The 22,367-nt window shown below is 47.1% G+C and overlaps 1 long non-coding RNA gene across 1 annotated transcript in view; it reads left to right on the top strand.

The window, feature by feature from the left end:
* LOC122224017 overlaps positions 1–2,524 on the top strand; it is a 37,651-nt gene extending 35,127 nt beyond the window's left edge. The window contains exons 3-4 of the long non-coding RNA XR_006204615.1: positions 344–393; positions 1,974–2,524. This is a non-coding gene — a long non-coding RNA (uncharacterized LOC122224017). The remainder of the gene's footprint in view (positions 1–343; positions 394–1,973) is intronic.
* The last annotated feature ends 19,843 nt before the right edge of the window (positions 2,525–22,367 follow it).

The following is a 22,367-nucleotide window of genomic DNA, read 5'->3' as shown; positions in this document are numbered from 1 at the left end:
GGTGTGGGTCTTCGGAGAGAATTTAGGGAGGAAGTGGGAAAGAAGGTGCGACAAACAAAAATCCTCAGGAAATAATGCATGTCTTGCCTGGGCAAGAGAAATGGGGAAATAGAGGCTCACTGTGTGAGGTTAAGAAAAGGGAGTCTATGGGGGACTGAGAACCTGTTAAGATCTGTTATCACGATAGGCATTCAGAGAATAGAGGTTATTACAATTAGCGTATCAAGGATATACCTAAAATGTTACTATGATTCTTGATTGTGTTGTTACCATGAATGGTAATACTAAGATGTCTCTAATGCTTATTGTCTGCCAAGTGATTGAAACCTCCTTTGGTTCTCAGAACACCTCTGCTGTATGACGGGCCTTGACAATATTCCCTCTGTGGATGAGGTAAGTTACGAGTCAGTCGTTCAAATTCACATGACCGTTAGATGCTACAGCTGGGACTCAAACCTGAGCTGTAAGTTTTTGGCCAGCAGCTCCGAGCCCTACAACTACCCTTCCTGGGGGAAGACCAGCAGGACGGACAGGGCCTCTGGATTCCTTTGGAAGCATCAGAGGAAAGGCTCCCCAAATACTTGTCGCGGCCTGTGTGTAGCCGAGAGCTGATGCTAAAGGGATCGTGGGAGCTTGTGCCCCGTGAGGGTTCCCCTGGTAGCCTGAAGAGTTGGGGCTGGCTGGGGGCGAGGGAGGGAAGCCAGAAAGGCATCTCCTTTTCCCTCTGTTTACCTCTTTGGTCCCTGACAGGCCAGGAGAAGTGGTGAACACAGCTCTTGCCTGTGTGGGTTTTTCTAAAAGCTTTGGATGACAGGCACAGATACTTCCCCTAATTATATCTCTGCCTTTTCCAAAAATTGGAAAGGCCGATTGAAAAGAAAGAAGCCTGGATCCGTCTTAGAGCTGTCCTGAGAATCACAGAGGGTTGTTCTGGGATTCTGGGAACCTAAGGTGATGAAGTGATTCCAAGGATCCAGCCCCAGGGCCCTGAGGTGCAGGTAGACACCTGGGCAGAGGGAGGGGTTCCACATTTAATCCCACTCCAGCCTTGGGTCATGTGCGGAACTTGCAGCCAGCCTGGGAAAGCTACAGCTGCAAAGACAATCTGGAAATGGCCCAAAGTCCTGAATAACCCCAGGGAACCATAGGTCTAATCCACAGGCCACCTGGTGTGCGTTTGAAACCCTGGGGAGAACGGGATGTGTTCCTGAAGCAGAGTGGAGGGGGAAGCCTCAAGCCTTAGCCAAGAAAGATGTAGAACACAGAGAAGCCGAAAGCCGAGTACTTTGGGACGGTGGGATGGAGCTGCTGGAGGTGTGGGATTACACAGAGCGGGGAGCTAGTCAGAGGGGGGAGGTACCTAGAGCCAAGAGATGCCTGGTGGTGGAGAAAAGCAGCTGAGCATGCTCAGAAGAGGACAGACTGAGCAGTGTCAGGGAGGGACTGACAAGGACAAGGACCTGTGGGCTGTCAGATGAGACAGAAAGCATTAGACAGGCAGGCAGAGAGCCTGAGGGGTGTGGGCTGTGATGCGGTGGGGGCCACAGGGGGTTGTCTTTGGCACGGGGCTGGTGAATTTGAGCTGCAGAGTATTGTTTGGCATGAGGTATTGCGGTGAGGGTAGAGATGTGGACAGAATCGGGAAGCAAGCTCCGTGTGCAGTGGGAGAGCCTCCGGGACAGCCCTCCTCAAGCAAAGGAAGGCTCACGGGGGTCCCTTCCAAGGGGGCAGTGGTTTGGCATTCCTTCACCCTGCGCACCGGAGCAAAGTGGTGGGAATGCCTTTTCTAGACCACACGTTAGAAGTCCATTTGACACAGACCCGCACTGACTGTTCAGGTCAGAGAGGAATCGGAGTAAGAAAGCTCTCGGAGCGGTTCTGAGGGTCCTGCCTGAGGAGCTCTGGGCCAGTCAGCTCCCAGGTCGTGCCACAGCTTTCCCCTTGTCGGTGCAGACAGCGCAGCTCTCTTCCAGGAAACCGTGCCGCCTTGGGCCTTGCAGATCCAAGGGCCATCTTACGAGGACACTCCTGTTACGCCCGTGCCTCCTCAGCCATCTGCCTTCTCGTGCTGGGCTCACCTGCTCACCCTTCCTTCTTCGAACTGCACCAGCCGCCTGCCTTGCTAAGAACAGTTACCCACGACGTGAAAATAAGGCAAGGGAGGAACGCGTGTCCTTTCACTGCCGTGCTGGAGTTTGATACGAAGGCTCTTCCAAGGACTCTTCAATGATGCGTACCCTCGCTTGGCTCACCGTTTGCTATTGATCAGGACGTGGATCCACTGGTTACTTGGAGATTCATGCCGCCAGATGGAGACACGAATGATTTCTGCCTGGTAGAAAAGATGACCCCAAAGGGTATGGTTATGGAGGGACATACACTAATTTTGAAAATCTAACCCAGTAGCTGTCTTATCCCACATTCTTCTTCAGTGGCTTTAACACCATACTTCAGATGCTCCTTCAGTCAGCTTGTCTCCCTGCCTGTTCCTTCATGAATGAGTAAAAGGAATCTTTGACGCGTTTACGCTGTTATTATGCATTCGTGTTTTTAACATTTTGAACATTTGGCAGCTTTAGAGATTGTTCCACATAAAGACCCAAAAGGGCTCACTTGCCCAAGAAGGGCCTCGCGTGCTGCGTAGTCTCAGGAACTGCCTCTCCTGAGGCTCCAGTGGATTATAGATCCCATGAACATCACTTCTGTGTCACGGTTAAAATTAAGAGAAGCGTAAAATTTAGCGTTCACTAATCTGAATGAGAGTTCTGACAAGTTTTACATCAACTATTACCGTATCCTTTCTGTAGTGTATCAGCTTAAATATAATTCTCAACGTCCTTAGTTAAAAGTAAAACCTTAGCTTAATATTAAATCAAAGTCATGAACGGACGGTGTTTGGATACCTGAAGAGTTTTTAAATAAGCTAGCCCATTGAAACATGGAGCCAACTTCATTTTGGAAATGTGACCTTCTTTTTACCGGGATATAATTAGACCAAATAATTTGGCAACCAAGGTCATGCCTGGCATGTCATCTTTAAAAATACCTTTTACTGAATCAGATATATATGTATGTGTGTATACGCATATACATATTTTTAATAAGAGGCCCTCATTTTCATTTTGCCCTAAGCCCTGCAAGCTGTGTAATCAGTTCTGTATGTATGTGTGTAGATATTTGTGCCTATTATTTTTATGCACTACAGAGAAGCTGTTCCTTTGGGTTTTATTATCAGATAATTCAGCGGCCGTATGCGCATTCACATTAAATACGCCACGGGTCCTGGATGCCCACACATGCCTGCATTTTGTGTCAATTTGTGCTTTCCCTTTAGGGAAAATACAATGGCATTTTATTGTGGTAAAATATGCTAGCATTTTACCCACGTTTAAGTGTACAATTCAGTGGTGTTAAGTCCACTCACATTTGTTTGCAACCATTACCACTGTGCCTCTGCCTCTTCGGAACATTCTCATCACCCCAAACGAAAACTCTCTCCTTATTTTATACACTACCTTCTACTTCCTCATTCCCCCCAGCCCCTGGCATCTGCCATTCTACTTTCTGTCTCCGGGAGCTTCACTACTCTAGAGGCCTCATGTAAGTGGGATCGCGCAGTATTTGTCCTTTGTGACTGGCTTATTTTACTTAGCATGATGTCCCCAAGGGTTAGCCATGTTGTAGCCTGCGTCACAGTGTACTCCCTTTGTAGGGCCAGATAATAATTCGTTGGATGTCTGTATCACATTCCGTGTGCCCATTCAACTGTCGACGGGACACTCGGGTTTCCACCTTTTGGCTATTACTGTGAATAATGCTGCTGTGAACCTGGGCGTGCACATATGTGTTTGAGTCCCTGCTTTCCCTTCTTTTGTGTATAAACCCAGAAGTAGAATTGCTGGATGATATGGTAATTCTGTGTTTAATTTTTTTGAGGAATGCCCGGCTGTGTCTACAGCAGCGGCGCCCTGTTACATTTCCACCAGTAATGCGAGCGTTCCAGTTCGCTTACCAGCACACCTTAGTTTCTGTTTTTTTAAATCCATCATGGGGGGTGGGGGGGGCGAAGCGGTATCTGATTGCGGTTTTGCTCTGCGTTGCCCAAATGACTGGTGAACTTGAGCATCTTCTCAGGTGCGTACTGGCCACTTGTTTCTCTTCTTTGGAGGAAAGTCTATTCAAATCCTTTGCCTCCTTTGTAATCAGGCTGTTTTATTGTTGTTTCTTTCTCTTCCCTTATAGCTTTCTTTAACACTTAGTAGGGTAGGTGGTGCTTTTACAATTAAAATGAAACATGTCGGTTGTTTTCCTTGACCTCTCAGAATTCAGGGAAAATTCTTTTATTGAGTTTCTTTCCTTTTCATGATAATACAGTTATTTGTAGAGTCTCATTAAGAATCTTTTTTTTTAACCTGGATCTAATTAGAAAAAATAATTATATAGCAAAGGTTATACCTGGAAGGTCATGTTTACAAATAAATTTTATTTAATCAGGGGTGCCTGGGTGGCTCAGACGATTGAGCATCTGACCCTTGATTTCACCCCAGGTCATGATCACAAGGTCATGGGATCAAGCCCTGTGTCAGGCTCTGCACTGAGCATGGCGCCTCAAGATTCTCACTCTCTCTCTCTCTCTCTCTCTCTCTCTCTCTCTTTTGCTGCCACTCTCCCCTGCACGTGCACACGCTCTCTTAAAAAAAAAAAAAATTATCAGGTATGCTAAACTCACCACCAAGGGATAATAGCCGTGCTTTCTATGTGGGACTAACACTCATAAAACCTTTCTAGGAAACTCATCTGATATCTGTTCTATAACTTGCAGAGTCCTCCTACCAGTAAAGAAGGTCACTTCCTGGCAGCCAGGGACCTTTGCAGATTTGGGGGACCTAGAGAAAAAGAGAGAAGAATTCACTCAAATGTGTAGCTCCTCCAGGTGAAACCAGTGGAGATGAATTTCTTAGGTATGGTTTCCTAGCTTGCAGAAGAAGAGTCAATGAAAAAAGAAAATCCTAAAACGAAAGAGAGAAAACACTACGGAATAAGAGAGGTGATAGAGACCATTGAAAATGCAACCCAGATCGCTTATGAAATCGCAAACATCTTGTGAGTGTCATTCTACGATTCTGTGTTTTCTGACCATCCTCACTGAAGCTTATGTATTTTATTGACCCTTCTTTCTATACTTAGGTAAATTAATTAAGACAAAAATGCAGGGGGAGCAGCCTCTTTTGTGTGTGTGTGTGTGTGTGTGTGTGTGTGTGTGTGTGTGTTATTCTTGGAGATCATTTGTGACCCCCAGTTCTACCCAAAATTTGGGAGCGAGGAAAATGAAGTCTTTCCACTGGAGCGCACCCAACAGGCCCACCCAGGGAATATTTTATTATTGATGGGTTTCCCTGTTGTTTGGCCCCTTGACTGGGGCCCAGACTCTCTAAAGCAATGTGTTAACTCTTAAAATTTTGCCTGAAACTCCACATGGTGATTTTTTTTTTGACCTCTGGACATGAACCACTTTTGAACCTACCCTAGAAATCTTAGTCCAAAATTCTTTCTTCAGTGCTATAAAAACTCGTTTTCTCAAATATTCTTCGAACCAGCTTTGACTGGCCTCCTGGTTCTCACTAACGAGTTAACACTTTGATACAAGTTCATTCTAAACCTTTGAAAATTATATTTCCCTGTCTCTTACTTTGGGGCCCAGAGCCATCTCTTCTGTCATTCTGACAGTTTAGGCAGGCTTGTCTCGTCTACAGTCTATGCAGCTTGTGGATTCCCTTTATCTGCCTGGACAGAGAATTACTTGAGTGTGGGTGACTTTCTTCAGTTTCGAGGTTTATGCATCCTAAGCTCATACAGTGTTAGTGCCCGATGGAATCCCTACCTCCCTCAGTTATAAGGAAGAAACTTAGGGGCGCCTGGGAGGCTCAGTAGGTCAAGCATCTGACTCGATTTCGGCTCAGGTCATGATCCCAGAGTTGTGTGGGATTGAGCCCTGAGTAGGGCTCCATGCTGAGCAGAGACTCTGCTTGAGATTCTCTCTCTCTCTCTCTCTCTCTCTCTCTCTCTCTCTCTCTCCATCCTCCTTCACTCATTCTCATTCTCTCTCTCTCTCTCTCTCAATTAAAAGAAAAAGAGGAAATTGAGGCAGAAGGAGAATAAGTAGATTAGGTAGGTAGAAGGTAAGTTCTGTAATTTACTGTCTGGCCATGTATTGGCATAATACCTCTTCTTGTCTGTGTACCCTTTTTACACGTGTCTGCATCTCAGATTATAAATTCCAAGGCTACAGGGACCATATGTATGATTTTTTCCCCTGCATCTTTGATGCTTCCCCAGAGGTGAATGAGTGTTGTGTAAGTGCTTTTTGATGGGGGGTGAAACAAAGGAAGAAATGTTTCTGGAAGCAGACATTCTGGAAATTGCCAGAGAAAGCTGTTCAGAGGTCAGAGGGTGACTATTCTTCTGTCTGAAACTGCTTTAAAGAAATCCCCTCCCTGGGGGAATGATTCAGCACATCCCTGTCTTTGAGCTCCATCCAGATGCTTCCCTGAGGCTCTGCATGGGGAGGTATTATCAGTGTCACTACCTATGAAGATTTTTGCTTGAAGCAGTGATTTTTGTTAGTTTTGGCAGAGATGTCTAGAGAATGGCCAAGAAAGGATGTGACACAAATTCAACAATTTAATTCTGAAAACCCCGTGGTTTCAGTGCTGGTCATTTCTTGTTAGAGCTTTGTTTTTCCTCTTTGGTCATAACAACTGGACTTCCAGGGGAATATTTCTTCTTACAAATTAAGGAAATTTTCAGAGCCAAATTTCAGGTCTTTCCTGATTTAAAGAAAAAACAATGAAAGGATAGTGGGCTTGGCTTTGAATAGCAGCCAGGGACACTACACAAAACGATGACTATTATTACACTTCCTAACAAAGCAATGCTATTTTCGAATAATAAGTTTTTCTTTTGTTATAGAGGAAAATCTAGTACTTTTAATGGAAAGTCTACCTGGAAGTTCTCATAAATAATTTTAACTTTTAGAGGAGATGGAAATGGTGTAGTACAGGGATTAGATTCTTTTTTAAAGCAAATTTGGAACCAAAGCTAGAGACACACATATAATGGCACTTGACCCAGCCCTCCTCCGGGAGGCTTCCTGGTGTGATGAACTTGACCCAGTTATCCTTGACTATGGGCCACTGATGACTTCTGGGACGTAACCATTTGAGCCTCAGCTTCCTCTTTGGTACGATATGGTAATCACACCAAAGTCAGTGCAATATTGTGAGGATAAATTAAATAGGATGATAATCATAGCTAATATTTTTTTAGCGCTTACTATGGGCTGGGCACTGTGTTAAGGACTGAACACATACTCTCTATTTAATCCTCGTAACAACCTCTGGTGAAGCAATTATTTTTCTTCTCCATCTTACAGATGGGGAAACTGAGGTTAAGATATAGAGAGGTTAAGTTTCTCCAGGCCTCATAGCTAGTGAGTGGTGGAGCCCGTGGTCACATCTGGGCAGTCTGGCTTCAGAGCTGGTGCCCCCAGGCAGTATGCTATATCCCCCTGCCCAGAGAAAAGTAGGTATGTAGTTAATTTTAATTGGATCTGAACAATTCAAGTACGCACCTAGCATTTCTATGTAGCCCAGAGATCTCAGCAGCTCAATGCTGATAGAACCTGTGCTACCAACACGGTCAACGAAAAGGATCCCTGTAAAAGTGTGTGTCATTAACACAATGTCTTGCTGTCATACCTGGACTAAATTAAAATTATAATAAGCTTCCAAATGATAAAACTGCTTCTTTGGCATCAGATGGTGCTTCTTTCCTTCTTCTACTACCACACCTTTAATTAACAGAATTTTCTCAGGAAAGATCTGTCTTCAATCATACATGCATTTTTGAACATCCCTTTGGCTGTTTATAAATGGCATTGACCTTCTTTTATTTAGTCTTCCCTTTAGCTTTGTCCCCTATGTACAGGATATGGTGCTAAGTCAGTCTTGAAAAGATAAAGAAGATAAACCACGTCCAATGGGAAGCTTACATTTCTGTGATGTAGTTATAAGCCTATGCATAGCGTTTAATGTGCTAGAATATGCCTTCTTTGTAACCTATACAAGCTTACCTGCTCTGCTGTGCTCCCATACTATGTGGCTTACCCTCACAGAAAGAAGCCCTTTGACTACAGTCCAGTATCTTTTAGTTTAGTTTCCTCTCTCCAAGGATACTGGCTGTTTTCTCTTGGGTCCTAATGGAAAGATAACAAAAGGATTCATTGTATTTAACCAGATCTGCATTATAGGTAACCGAGAAACTGCTGCTATCTACAATGTGCATTTCAGATACAATAATAACCAAACAAAGCTCCTCCCCTCCTGAAACCTACAGTGTAGGGAGGACAGGGATCTGGAAAGTATGGGCCATGAGCTCCATCTTCCTGCTTTTGTAAATGAAGTTTCACTAGAAGTCAGCCACACCCATTCATTGAAAGATCATCTCTGGCTATTTTCACACTACAACAGCGGAATTCAGTAGCTACATCAGAGACTGGATGCCCGCCCCCCCCCCCCCCCCAAAGCCTAACATGTTTATTGTCTGGCCTTCCACAGAAAATCTCCTGACTGTTTTTTTCCGTCTTCTCCCCCACCTTTTATCGCTCAGGCTGGTGCTGGTTCAGGGGTGGAGGACAGGTCACGGGAATAAGAAAGTTTTTTCTTCACGGACGCCATCCTAAGATGGCTCTGTGCTTTCCGAATGTTGACAGTTGTTGAAAGCTCCCTATCGGAAGGGACACTTTTTCACGTTCTTTGGAGATCCCATTTCTCTCAACCCTACTCCCTCTCCTGACTCCAGAGATCTCTTACCTGGGTAGATGTTTCTCTAGTTTAGCTGGTCATTTACTCTTTCTGTAGCACCTAAAATGAAGCCTCCCCTCCCACCCCGGGAGGCTTTAATAACTGATCCTAAGCTGTCATCATTGGCTTCCTCTTGCTCATGGCCCGCATCAGGGCCATGGAAGCATCCTACTTCGTCTGTCCCAACGAAGTCTAGCTATGCAGGCTGAGGCCAGGTGCCCACCTCTGTTTTGATCTGCTCATCAGCAGCTAGCCAGCCTGTCTCTCCCATTTTCAACTTTCCAGTAGAAAGACACCAGTCGAGTCTACTCCGTCACTTATTCCCCCAAACCAGGGATACATATTAAAGTCTATGAATAGTTGCCTGGAGCCACCTGCGTGCAACTAGAGGTGACAAGGGCGCATCCCGCCCTTTCCTGCTTTGAAGGAAGGGCCTGCTAGCGCAGCTGTTCAAGGAACTTGTTCTCACAAATCCTTTCTCTTCAGGTCCAGTTTTGACTTATTTTATAGCCTCAAAGAGAAAGAGGGACTTGAGAGTTTAACAGGGTTTGGCTTATTCTTCTTGCAAGCCCTACAGAATGGCCTATTTCACTTGAAAACACATTGATTGTCTCTCGGTGACGCGGTCAATGCTTCCAATTTGATATACCTCACATTTATACTGAAGGCATCTGGGACCAAGTCAGAAACAAATAAATGAAGGTTGGATCCAGGGCTGGTTCAGGTTTCTGAGACGAAGAAGATAAACGAGAGCTCCATGTTTCCATCACTGTGAGCTGGGGGCCCGGAGGTGTTTTTATTTACGCACCAAAGTTTGGGTGACTTCGTTTGGGATTTGGGAATATACATCCAAGGGAACTGACAGTGGACTACATCTTGAGAGCAGAATTTTAAGCCCAAGTGTAGCCATTTGCATTTTTAAAAGTTCACTGTGGCCGAGTATGAAGGATGGATTGAGGAGATGGAGAAGGAACACCAGGAGAAGCCATTATGGCCACCCAAGCAAGAATTCATGAAGAGGTAAATCACTGCATTGGCCTTGGGAATAGAGGTGAGAAGGCAATGCTCAAGACAGGTAAAAGGCATCATTTCTACTAATTGATAATAGGTTGCATGTCAAGGGAAGAGTTAAAGGTGATTTCAAGTTTCTGCCTTGGGCAACTAAGAAAGTTTTAATTCTACTCACTGAGCTGCACAGACTAGATCTGTGGGGAAGCAGTGCCGATTTCTTTGATGGCCAAGGAGGGGAGCTATGAGAAGAAAGTCAGAAGGAAGATCTTGGAGTGGGTTACACTAGGCCAGCTGAGCCAAATTATCCCGAAGGCAAGAAGTTCTGCGTAAGGCTTAAGTCCTAACCTGGAGTCTATATTAATTCCTCATACCAATCATTGCCTTTTAGAATACAGTTGATTAGTCTTCATTGTAGAACATAAAACTACTGTAAAACTATTAGATTAATATCGTTACTATTAATCCTCCAGGAAGGACTCTGATGGTTGGGGGGAAGTGACATGAAAATCACAGGTAACCAAAAGGGCATCATACGAATCCTTCTTCTGGAATTCTCTTCCCTTGCTATTTTTTTTTCCTATATTCTATTTCACCTGCAAATTCATTTCTCCTTTTACATCAAGCTTGCATTCTCCATTCCCTTGGAAGACTGTAAATCACCATCGCCCCCACCCCCATGAGTACCCACCCACAGGGGTAGTCACATGACCTAGGACAGCCAATTAGAATATGCTAGCTGTCTTATTGCCAGTAATTGGTACAGAAATAGCTCTGCATTCCAAGCAGCACCAGTCAGATTCTTCCCTTTGATTGCTCTAGGGATTTTGGAGGACAGCTTTCTTTCTGCTGGACTTGCTAGGCACTGAGGGGAACAGTCTGTGGTTGCTGGGTGCCTCTGGTGAGGCCTTGAAGCAAGCTGCACCTCTCGATTTCCCAGCTATGCTAGGCGACAAATTCCTTTCTCACTTCCTTTTAAAAGTTTCTTAATATAGTTTGAGTTTTATCACTTGCAAGCAAGAGAGCTCTGACAGACTTCCCTAGTGCCCTTTGACAAAACTCGTGGACCTCTCATCTCTGCCCCTACTGTTTTATTGAGATATCATCACCTAACATATGCTTTACCATTTTAAGTACCATTCAGTGGTTTTCAGTATGTGTACAGAGTTGTGCAGTTTTCATCGCGGTCTAATTTTAGAATATTTCCGTTAACCCCAAAAGGCAATACCATATGTATCAGCGGTCACTCCCCATTACCTCCCCTGACAATTAATCTGCTGTATGTGTCTCTCTGGATTTGCCCATTCTGGACACTTCCTACCAATGGAATCGCACAGTATTTGACCTCTGGGTCTGGCTTCTTTCATTTAACGAGATGTTTCCCAAGTTCATCCGTCTGGTAGCATGCATCACTACATCATTCCTTTTAAGAGCCAAGTGATATTCCACATGTGGGTCATCTATCGGTTCACGAACATTTGGGTGGCTTCCACTTTTTGGCTATTATTAACAATGCTGCCATGAATATTTGTGTACAAATTTTTGTGTGGGCATAGGTCTCCACTCTTAGGTATATATCCAGGAGTGGAACGGCCGAGTCAGGCGCTAACTCTATTTTTGGCATTTTCAGGGGCCGCCAAAGTGTTTTCCAGAGCAGCTGCATCATTTTGCATTCCCACCAGCGATGCAGGAGGGCTCCGATCGGTCCGCATCCTCAGCAACACTTGTTATTGTTTTTTTGACCGTGTCCTCCGAGTGGGTGGGAACTGACGTCTCAATGGTAGTTTGGGTTTGCGTTTCCCTGATATCTCATGACATGGAGCATCTTTTCATGTGCTGATTGGCCATTCATACCTCTGTTTGGGGGCAAATGTCTATTTTAATTCTTTGCCACTTTTTAAACTAGGTTATTTGTCTTTTTCTTGGTGGGCGGTAATACCTCTTCTTACATGCTGGGTGCAAATCTCTTATCAGAGATAGGATTTGCAGGTATGTTCTCCTATTCTTTAGGTTGCTTCTTTACTTGAAGCAGTCCATGAAGGACAGAAGCTTTACATTTTGGTGAAGGCCGGTGTCTTTCTTTTTCTTGTGTCACTTGTGCTTTTGATGTTCTAGCTGAGAAACCATTGCTTAATGCAAGATCAGAGAGATTTACAGTTATGCTTTTTTTCTAAGAGTCTCATGGTTTTAGGGTCTGTGATCCATTTGGACTCCATTTTTGTACCCTAGTGCATTTTGTATCTCCTTTATTTCCCACTTGTCCAGTGGCACTGTGATTGCTGGTGCACGTGTACCCTAAGTATCCTAACATCAAAGAATGTTACCTAATACGGACCCCCAGGAGTACTCTGAGCTCACGTAAATTTGGGAAGGTCTGTACAGTAAATTCCCCTCTTGAAGTTCATAGCACATATTTGCCCACGAAAGATTCTAAGCAGACAACCGTAAAGACTCCTGCTTCGTTTAATCTCATGTTTGCAGTCACCACAAGCTGGGGGACACTGTGATGGACCTTTACAGGAATGAGAGATTCCTTACCCCACCTGCTGGCCGTGCCCCCTTCCACCTCAGCTGTTGGTCCCCTTTGGAGATTTGCTCAGGTGAGTAAAGCTACCTTGTTCAAGGTCATGCTCCCTTCTGGGAACGGACCATGTCCACAAATTGATTGGCATGGAGATATAAAGGCCTGGTTTGTCTTGCCCCCAACTCAGGACAGCTTTGCAGAGCTGTCTCATCTTCAGAATCCTTACATTGTCGGTTGAGGCTGCCCTAAGACTTCATTGCAGCTCACCTTCTCCCTGTGTGATCCTACCTCTTCCCCTCCCCTTCCCAGTGTTGAGCTTTTTTCTTTTTTTTTAATTTTGAGAGAGAGACAGAGAGAGAGAGAGAGAGAATCTCAAGCAGGCTGCACACTGCCAACACAGAGCCCAGTGTGGGGCTTGATCCCATGAACCATGAGATCATGACCTGAGCTGAAATCAAGAGTCTGATGTTCAATGGACTGAGCCACCCAGGTGCCCCGATAAGTGTTTGAGTTAACTAAGTAAATAACACACAAAAATTCCCTGAAACTTTTATTGAGGTATACTTCCAGTCCGTATTTTTGGATAGGTCCTAGTCATTTGTAAGAAGGAATAAGTGAAGACTACTTTCAGTGCAGGCTATGAAAGATTTACTAGCTGACCTTTCCTACACTGATTGGGCAGCCATAAAAAATATTGGCTGAAGATATCTTGGGCAGCGTACCACAAACCTTTAAGTACAGCCGCCAGTTTATTTTTGCTGACCTTTCTGGTAATTTTTGGCATAGGTCATAGTCTCAAGCAAATACGCTAAAAAGTCACTTAACGTTGAATATTGTATTAGATTGAAGCAAGCTTCATAAAGTCCCAGTAAGATGATTTTTGAAGGTTTATTAATTTAAATTATAAGACATCTTGACCCTTGTTGAGAAGAATCAAAGCGTCATACATTTGTGCCCATTGTAGCATGAACGGGACAAAGACACACGACTTAATTTAGCACATGCCAAGGCCGATGTTGCTGGAAGCAATTTCCTACCGAGAGTGATGCTGGAGAGCAAGAGTCATTGAAGTTCTCCAGTGCTGCATTGTTTGTGTTGGAGATTACGTACCTGTGATCATGCTGAAAGACATAGTGTCTTCCCATATGAAGATTTCAGCCAACACACAGAAACAGGAGCACAGCACCCTTCTGGACTCGGGAGAGGGGTTGAGACATCGTTCTTGCCTCTTGGGCATAATCTAGTGGGAGAGAAACACATCATCATAAACTCCAGAGAAGACGAACAGGAGAGATTTGGTCAAGCAGAAAAGCAACACGGAACATGCTGCTAATTGCAGCTGAAGCTTGGAAGGCACCCCGAAGGTGTGCCCTGAACTGTGTCTTTAAGACTGCATGTAATTTCTGATGGAGGGGACATGAGGGAAGGAGGGCAGGAAAGAAACAGTACAAACCTGGAAACCCATCAAGACTGGATATAGGGCGCCAAAGTCTGCGGTGGTGGGCGAGAAGAATGAAAACAGGTCGTGGTGGGGATTAAAGACTTACAAATTTCATTACGTGCAGTGGGTCGCTGAGCCAGACACGCTGTCTGCACTTCTGCCGTATTCCATGCCCAGAGTCTCCAGCCACGTTTTAAACTACTCGAGGGCAAATACAAAATCACACAGAAAAGGCTTATCTGAAGGTTGGGCCCTAGCAGACTTGTGTCTTGGGAATAAAACTTTGAATGTCAAAACAAATGAAAATGAAAAAGAGGGGAAGGAAGAGAAGAGGGAGGAGGAGGAGAAGTAAGAAGGAGGAGGAGGACGAGGAAGAGAGAAAAAAGGCAGAGCCCAAAGGCCTCCAGGAATGCGTAAAACCCTATTATAAAGCATGGGCTTAGGAGTCCGACGATGTAAGTTTGAATCCTGATTCTGTGACTTACTAATGATGGGACCTCATCAGCCTGATTCCCTCCTATTCAAACTGGGCATCACAGTAGTGCCTGCCCTAGAAGGACACTGGATGAAGATACTCTCCAAGCACTCTTTGTGGTGGCCTCGCACGGTGACCGGCCAGTGTGTGCTACCTGCTTAGCAAAGCTGCTGGGTGCTGGTGCTGTCACCTGGCATGGAAGTTCGCGGCTTTTCTCAAAAGACGTGTTCTTATTTTGTCACTCAGAGCCTCCTGGCTCTACTAAGGTGAGATTTCTACTCCCCTTGCTTGTTTGGTCTTGGCATACTAAGTCAGGGGTGCGGAGATCGTCACAGGAAGAGTCTGCAGAAATCATAAATGATTTGCCGAGAGACCCATCAAGGGAGGAGGATAGAACCAGCAACGCAGACACGAGTCTCTGGGATGTATTGTGTACACACACACTTGGCTATGTGTTAAAGCATCACAAGGACATAGTTGACGTACGTCACACTGTCTCTGAGTTGGTGTGAAAAGCTAAACGCCCTCGTTCGATCTGAGCACCTCCTGTATTCAAAGGATTATGAGTGATGCAGGGATGGTACAGATGAATGAGAGAATACGATGCTTATGTTAACAGAGCTCACAAGTTAGGAAGTCTGTAGCAACAGCTTGGAAATTTTCCCTCCGAAATAGTTAAGGGGAGCAAAAAATTTTAGACGTCTGAAAAAAGCGTCGCTTGTGGAGGGGAAGTGTGGACGGCTTATTTGCCAGCAGTGGGTGATAATGAGGTTATGGAATATGCTGTGCTAAACACACTGCAGGTGCCCACAAGTCGCCCGCCAGTTGAATTGCGTTTGCTGGGCTTTGCTTTTGTGCAACGAAATGTGTAAAACCACTGCTCTTCCTCTGTTGGTAACTTAGCTTCATCTCAGAGAACCGCTCCTCCTCCCCCATTCCCTGCCCCAACTCTGGACACTTCCGTCCTGAGTCTTCAAGCTGGACATCTGCAGCCGCCTTCCAATCTCCCCTTCACCTCACCCTCCCGCATCCAGGGCCTCCGCGGCCTGTAAACTCCTTCTCTGTAACATTTTGGACATTTGTCCCCTTCTCTCCTTGCCTACTTTTGCTGCATCAGGGAATTCTTTTTCACCCCAGTGACTGCAGTAGCCTTCTAGACAGCCACTGTGCCCCCATTTCCTCCAAACCCGGCCCATCCTACACCCTGTGTTAAGAAGCCTGCCCGAGACAGTCTTACCTGCACCGAAGAAGACGCTGCATTGGAAGCATCTTTCTTGGGTTCTGTGCGATATTCAAACTTGAGTTTTACTGAGGTTCCGAAAAGAAGACTGAGAGATATCCCCGGGTGTCCTCACAATGGAGGGGTCCGGGAGGTCCACTCACGTTGTCCCGCCCAAAGGGCAGACATTGGAAGCACAGTGTAACGGGATCGTAGACCGTACAGGAACGTGTTTCTGTTCTGTTTCGTGGTCTCCCACAAGTCCTGGAGGACAGGGTCCATATCTGCTTATTTACCACTGGCTCGACAATGTCTGGCACTATTCCCAGCACATAGTAGGCACTTAATAAATACTTTGTAAATGGATGAAGGAGTGTTTAACAAAGAGCCATTTGGCCAACTATATGTTACTGCACCTTAGTCCTTTATTGTTGGATGTGTAAGTATTCTTTTTTCTCCTTTGAATAGCGCCGCCATGACAAGCCTTTATCAGTTAAGGATTGTACTCAGCTAAAAACCTGGTCACAGTAGCTTCACCATCCAGGCTTTATTCTTGTTTGTAAAGGAACCCAGACATGGACAGCGCTGAGAAGTCATTAGGGACAGTCTCTTTCCACCTTTCTGCTCTACCACCATCCAGGTACAGCTTTCATCCCCAAGGCTATAAGAGCTGCTGGAGCACGAGACATTACAGCAGAATTTCCAAGCAGGAAGCAGAAGCCCCAAGTCGACTGCATTTCCAAGGTTAGTAAAAAAGATCGGGTGTTATGCACCAATAGCCAAACACAAGGGTGAGCCAAACTTTTCAAATGACTCGTTAGTTCTGTCTTTCCGATGAGTTCCCAAAAAAAAGAATCCTTGGGAAAGACGAAAGTTGACCACTCCGTCGTAACTAGTTTGCCTCTGAGGGTCACCAAGTTGTAAACTCCACGGATAGCCAATCCCTTGCTCACAGCAGCACTCGAGGGAGTGTGTTCACAGAGTGTCCGTTGAGTTGAGCTGACATCGCTGTATGGGAAGGACCACCTGGCTTATGTCCTGAAGGATGAAGCAGGTCCATGTTGCTGTCAGTGTGTCAGATGCCCTTTGGTCCCCACTGGGGAATGGGTACTGTCCTACTGACCCCCTGCAAGTTTCCATCTATTCAGGGGACTAGTGGTTTCCAGTCTTCCAAGGTGTTCCACGGGGGCTCCAGGCCAGGCCGGAGCGAGCCACACTCAGGAACCACATCATTCACTGCTCCCAGAGGCGATTCCTCCTGTTCTAGGCTATACAGATGTAAAGACTTCAGCCAGTGAAAGGCAGGCTTCCGCTGGGAAAACAAACAAAACAAAAGCAAACAAACAAAAAAACAACCATGCGTATTTAATTCCTGGACAATAGAGGATACTTTTTTTTCCTCTGTGATTTTTGATTTTCTGTTGCCTCAATAACGAAGCTCTGGCCACAGTGAATAAACCTTTCAGGGGATGCCGTATCTGTCCTCTTTCTCCCATCACCCAACAAGAAGGAAAAAAAACTGCAGGGTGAACGGAAGGTTTAGGAAGACATTTACTTTCTCAAAAGTATCTAAAGCAGACTCTGCACGGGCCTAACTGATCCCAGTTGTGGGGTGTTGTGAGTTGAGGCTTGGATGTTCTCCACCAGGCAGACTGGGCAGACTTTTAGCCAAGTCTCCACATGGCTGGTGTTCAATGCATAGTTTTTTGATGGATTGACTGAGTTCTGTTGTGCCAGATCAAGCAGTTTCCAAAGTGAAGAAAATAGCTGTGACTTTCTTTTCCTGTGTTAAAGAGTACAATGTGTGCGATATTCCATAGGTCCCTGGGACTTGGCTGAATATCTTCCAATGTAATCAAACCGTTGATTGGTTCGTGCTCAGAGAAGGTAGTAGGAAAGCAAAACAATGTAACTTCTTGGATTGGATTCTCAAGCACTAATTACTCTTCCTGCATCCCCTGGCTTCTCCTGCCTCCTGAGAACCTGGAACCCTCCTTATCCAGAAGGGAGGTCCTTACCCTCACAAGTGAACATCTATCTCCTATAAGTCAGTGCTCTTAAAAGAAACCATCTAAGCAGAAGTGAAATTTATTGAAAGTATACCGAGTAGCTGAAGAACTGGAAAGTCTGAGAACCAGGCTCAGAAACTTGATTGCCACAAAATCACTTTGTTGTAGACTAGCCTGGGGAGAGAACCACAATCTCTCCTGCTGGTCTGGAGCCTCCGCCTTGCTCTGCCCTCCCAGCCTCACTCCTTGTCTGCCCCGGGAATCTTGCACAACTACCCCCACCCCCATTGAGAGTAGTTGCCTGGGCTCCTAGTCTTTGCAGAACCAGTTCTGTCTGCAAGGACCAGCGTGGAGAGTGTCTGAAGGGAGAAGCCAAGGTCACATGCCAACACTCCTAGTGAACACTTGAGGACATTCTGTTGTCCAGGGTCCTACTACTCAAAGTATGGTCCACAAAGGAAGACATAAACCAGGCTTTGTCTGCCTTCCCCTAAGACTCAAGGCTGGGGGATTCTCCTCACACGGGAGGGGCTCAGACGCAAACTGCCAAGACGAATCACAAACGTCCACACTCCCTAACCAAGATGCCACCGCACCGTCTTTTTGTGCCTATGTTCTTTTTTGGTCTGTTAACTCCCGCAGGAAGCAATAAGGTGTGCCCAGGGAGAGGAGGCTAGAGGCAGCTGGAAACAGGAAGAGAGCATGGTGTCGGAGGCTGAGGAAGCAAAGAGAGCACGATGTGATTTCCACGTAGCACACGGCCAGTTTACTTTCCAGCATTCTTGTGCAATCCAAGTATTTAAGGTACTCGAGTGTCCGCTGCGTGCCTAGCACGGCAGGAGATAGAGCCTCATTTTGTGCGGACATTTACACCCTGGTTGGAAGACACGAGTCCGTCTCTCAATCAGTTGGAGAAAGGGAGAGGACTGTGCCTCAAATTTGGATGCCATCCTCGGGGGGGATCTTGTTAGAAGTGCAGATTGGGGTTGGGGGCTGGGATGCTGCATTTCGAACAAGCTCCCAGGTGCTGCTGCTGCTGGGATATCAGGAGCACAGCATGTCATTTGTGCCAAGGAGGAGAGCATTTAGGTGGGTCATAGCACCGTGGAGATTTTCGGAGGGGAAACCCTGAGATTCAGGCACTGAGCGTGCAAAGACCTAAGTGAGCCCTGACAAGAGGGCAGGAGTTAATTCGGCAGAAAGTAAAGGAATCCCCGTGTTGGGCCCACTTGTGTGTTAAACCAAGGGTGACGAGCCATCCCGGTTTGCCTGGGACTGTCCTGGTTGTAGCACGGCAGGTCTTGAGTCCCGGAAACAAGTGTCACACTTCCGAGACACTTGTCCAGTGACACCCAGCCGGAGGCAGACAATAACTACGTGCTATTTGCTTGACAGATTGGCCAAGTTTACACTTTATGAAGGTTAAAGTCACATAGAGTTCGTTTCATTTCTGGTCTTAGTAATGGCTTGGAAAGGAAGTGGCACAGCTTTAGATAAGGCGATCCTGTTTTTTCTTAATACTACTGTGATATCAATCTTCACGTCACAGCGTTACAGTGACATTTCTTAAGCAGGGACTCCCTTTTATTACTCAGAAAATTTTAAATTTCTATGCGTGTATTCCTAGTAGGGAACGTGAAATGTCAGAAGCACGGCGGGAGGCCCTCGAAACACAAGTCTTCGTACTTGAATCACATCACTACACTTCAGCAAATCGGGCAGACCGTGTCATGGCAGAACTTCCGAATCAACCACAGCCATGGACATGCTGTCCAGTCCCCTGGGTCACAGCTTAGCACACAGATTCCGGAAGCGGGCTTGCCCTTCACCCAGACAGCGGACCATCCTTACCGCCAGCGGATGCTTTTCCTAAAGCAAGTGTTGATTGGCTTTGATCCGCTTCCTCCTTACCCGCAAGCATGCTGGCAGTGACTAGGTAAGAAGTGTTCCATTTTCTGACGCACCTGGGGAGCCAGTGAGATGCTCATGAAATTGGACATCTCGCTTCTCTGCCCAGGGAGCTCGAGCAAAGTCCAACCGGGAGCAGCTGCCACTTTCACGGAGCAAATCCTCCAGCCTGCTGCTGATCGAGTGTGACCTGGGCCTAGCTTGGGGGAGGTGGCCGGCCAGCTGAGCAAATACAGCCAGGTGCTGGTCCTGCCTTGTCAAGCTTTAACCCTTCCCGCTTCCTGCCCCTTTTCTCTTCCTGTCACTCCATACACACGTCTGTCTTTCCGGTTTTCTCCTCCAGGGCTTCACGCTGTCATTATCTTCTGCAGACTTGCCCCCCAGGAAACAAGTAGCCTGTCCCCTTCTGTGCGTTTCCTCTGCTCTGAACCGAGGCTGCACCAAGCGCTAACCTGCAACCTGAGAGGGAGTTTGCAACCCGAGCAAGGGTGGAAAATCCCTGTGTTGTTTCCGACGGGATCTGATTGTAACACCGATCCCATAGTTAATTGCAGTTCCCTCACTGGGCTTATTAACTCCTCTCCTCTCTACTTGGGGAAGGCACCCAAACCATTTTTTGCTTATTTTAAGAAGACGGTGGGCAAGATTAGGGAATGAGCTGAGGGTAAAGGAAGTGTACAAATCGACATTTGTTTGCAGGGAGGCACTGTGCTTTGGGGGACCCCGACGGTAAGGAGTTCAGGTGCATGTGAAACTCAGCACTACAGAGGTTAGTTAACACATCAGCTCTGTTCAGGGTGCAGCCTTGACCTGGATTCCTCCTCGTATTGGACCCTGGGCTCTGGTCCATTCTCAGCGGAGCCCTGCTGGGGCCGCTTGCTCGTGCAGAGACCTCCCTAGCCAGGGCCAGCCGTGTTGTCTGCGGCTGGAGGGACAGGTGCCAATGAAGGGGCTCAGTGTGGCCGAGAGCAACATGTTCAAGACTTAGCCTGGCCCCAGGTGGTTTTCTTCCCACGTGGAAGCTCAAAGTCTCTGCTGAGATTTTTAAACAGTGCACTTAAAGAGCCTGCTCTCTGATCTTGTTAGAAGACGCCATCCCCTTCCCTCTGTGGCCACTTACACCTTTGTGACTAAGTGGGCTTGGGTCCCTAATATCCCCATAAGAGGGGTTACTTACACTTCCACAAACACCTTGCAGTTTGTGGAGGCATGGACTGGGAAGTGCCCCAGGAAAGCGGGGCCCTGGGCCTATGGGGGAGCCCCAGCCCTGGGGCAGGGGGCAGCTGGCCCTGGCTTGGAAATCCACAAGGTGAGGGGTTACAGTCTGGCAGCAATCTTGAAATCTTGCACGGTCCTGATGCCACAGGCAGGCCTAAAAGGTTGTGGGGAGAGGTGCAGGCTTGGAGAAGTGCGGGGCTCCTCTCTCGATGCTAATTACCTGCACAGCCTTGGTCCAAATAAGCACCTCTCCTTGCCCACGTTGCTTCTTCTGTAAATTGAGGACAATCTCCTCTTTCCTGAGGGTGGTTGTGATGACCGAGAGTCCACACAGCTCCCAACCCAGTGGCTAGTGTGCAGTTGCCGTAAGCGCTCAATAATCGACACTTTGTGTAGAAAACGAAGGGGGGAAGCAGCAGGAAGCAGGAAGGGGAAGAAAACTGGCCGGAACATCAGCAGAACGGATACGGGAGTTGACCACTGGCCTCTGGTGGAATGTCTGTGGCGTGAGGGATCCGCAGCAGAAGACAGCTGTCGTTCGGAGCAGCCGAGGCGGGGGGCAGGGCTGCTTCTGAAAGCTGCCACGGGGACGCTGGTAGCTGTAGGAATCAGGTGGCCTGATTTGTAAGAAGGTCTGGAATCCCTGGTAGGAGTGACGCCAACCAGCTTCGGGGCTCAGTTCTTTTCCTTCTCCAAGGCAAGCAGCATTTTGCTCTGTTTAGCTCTCGGAGCTGATGGGGGGGCATGACAGGGTTGCTTAAACGTCTTTCTTTCCCCAGATGGAAGGTTCGTTCCCACCTCCACCCACAGGCTCTCCTAGAAGTGTCTGGCCCTCTTGGAATCTCCCCTAACAATTCCGATCATCCCAGCTGTCACTTCCAAGCACCGCTGTTCTCGCTCACCGGGGTCCGAACGCCTGGGGTCCTGTCTCTCGGAGTCCCACCCCGTGCGGGTTACAGAGCGGTGCCCAGCTGAGTCCAGGACCGTGGGTCAGGACTGGAGCCTGCTCCCGCACCCCAAGGTGGCTTCGAGACCGGAGAGATCTTGCCTTTGTGAAGTCTGGCCCACGCGTAAAATCGCTCCACTCTCTTCCTCTTTCGCACAGCCTAGCTCTTTTCATCTGATTTCAACCAGTAAAACGGAGTTTCAAGTCTCCCCCTTTATTTTCGCACAGTTGCCACTACGGGCCCACCCCAGTGGCTTGGAGAAGGCAAGTTCTTAGCAGAGCCCTGTCTGTAGGCCGTGTGCCTGATGAGGACCTCGCCAGGAAGGGGGGGTGGCGGAGGGGTGTGGGGGTGTGGCTGTGTGTTAATGGTCTTGCCTTCCCTTCCCCTTCGGAAATGTTCTAATTTCGTACCTCCTTAGAATGAACACAGTGGAGGGCGCGGCAGACGGACAGATACCCGCCCTCCAGGACTTCGCTTGGAAATTTCAAACACAGCGCTGCTATTTTGAAAAGGCACGTGTTGCCGTGCTGTAGTCGAACAATGCGGAGAGCTATTTGTGCCTAGTCCCGGCTTAACACACGCCTGCCTGGGATGCCAGCGTTTCCAACTTCAATGCGAAAACTAGGGGCTCAACATAAGGACTTGTCTGCAGCCGGGACAGGGGTGGGCGTGGGGGGGTCCCCAGCTGCGGCGGGACTTGCATCATTACGCTCCCAGCTGGAGATGTCTGCTCTTGGCAAACGGGAGGCCATGGGAG

The sequence above is a fragment of the Panthera leo genome, chromosome B4, assembly GCF_018350215.1.
Source record: "Panthera leo isolate Ple1 chromosome B4, P.leo_Ple1_pat1.1, whole genome shotgun sequence".
Lineage (NCBI taxonomy): Eukaryota > Metazoa > Chordata > Mammalia > Carnivora > Felidae > Panthera > Panthera leo.
This window is presented reverse-complemented; position numbering and strand designations above follow the sequence as displayed.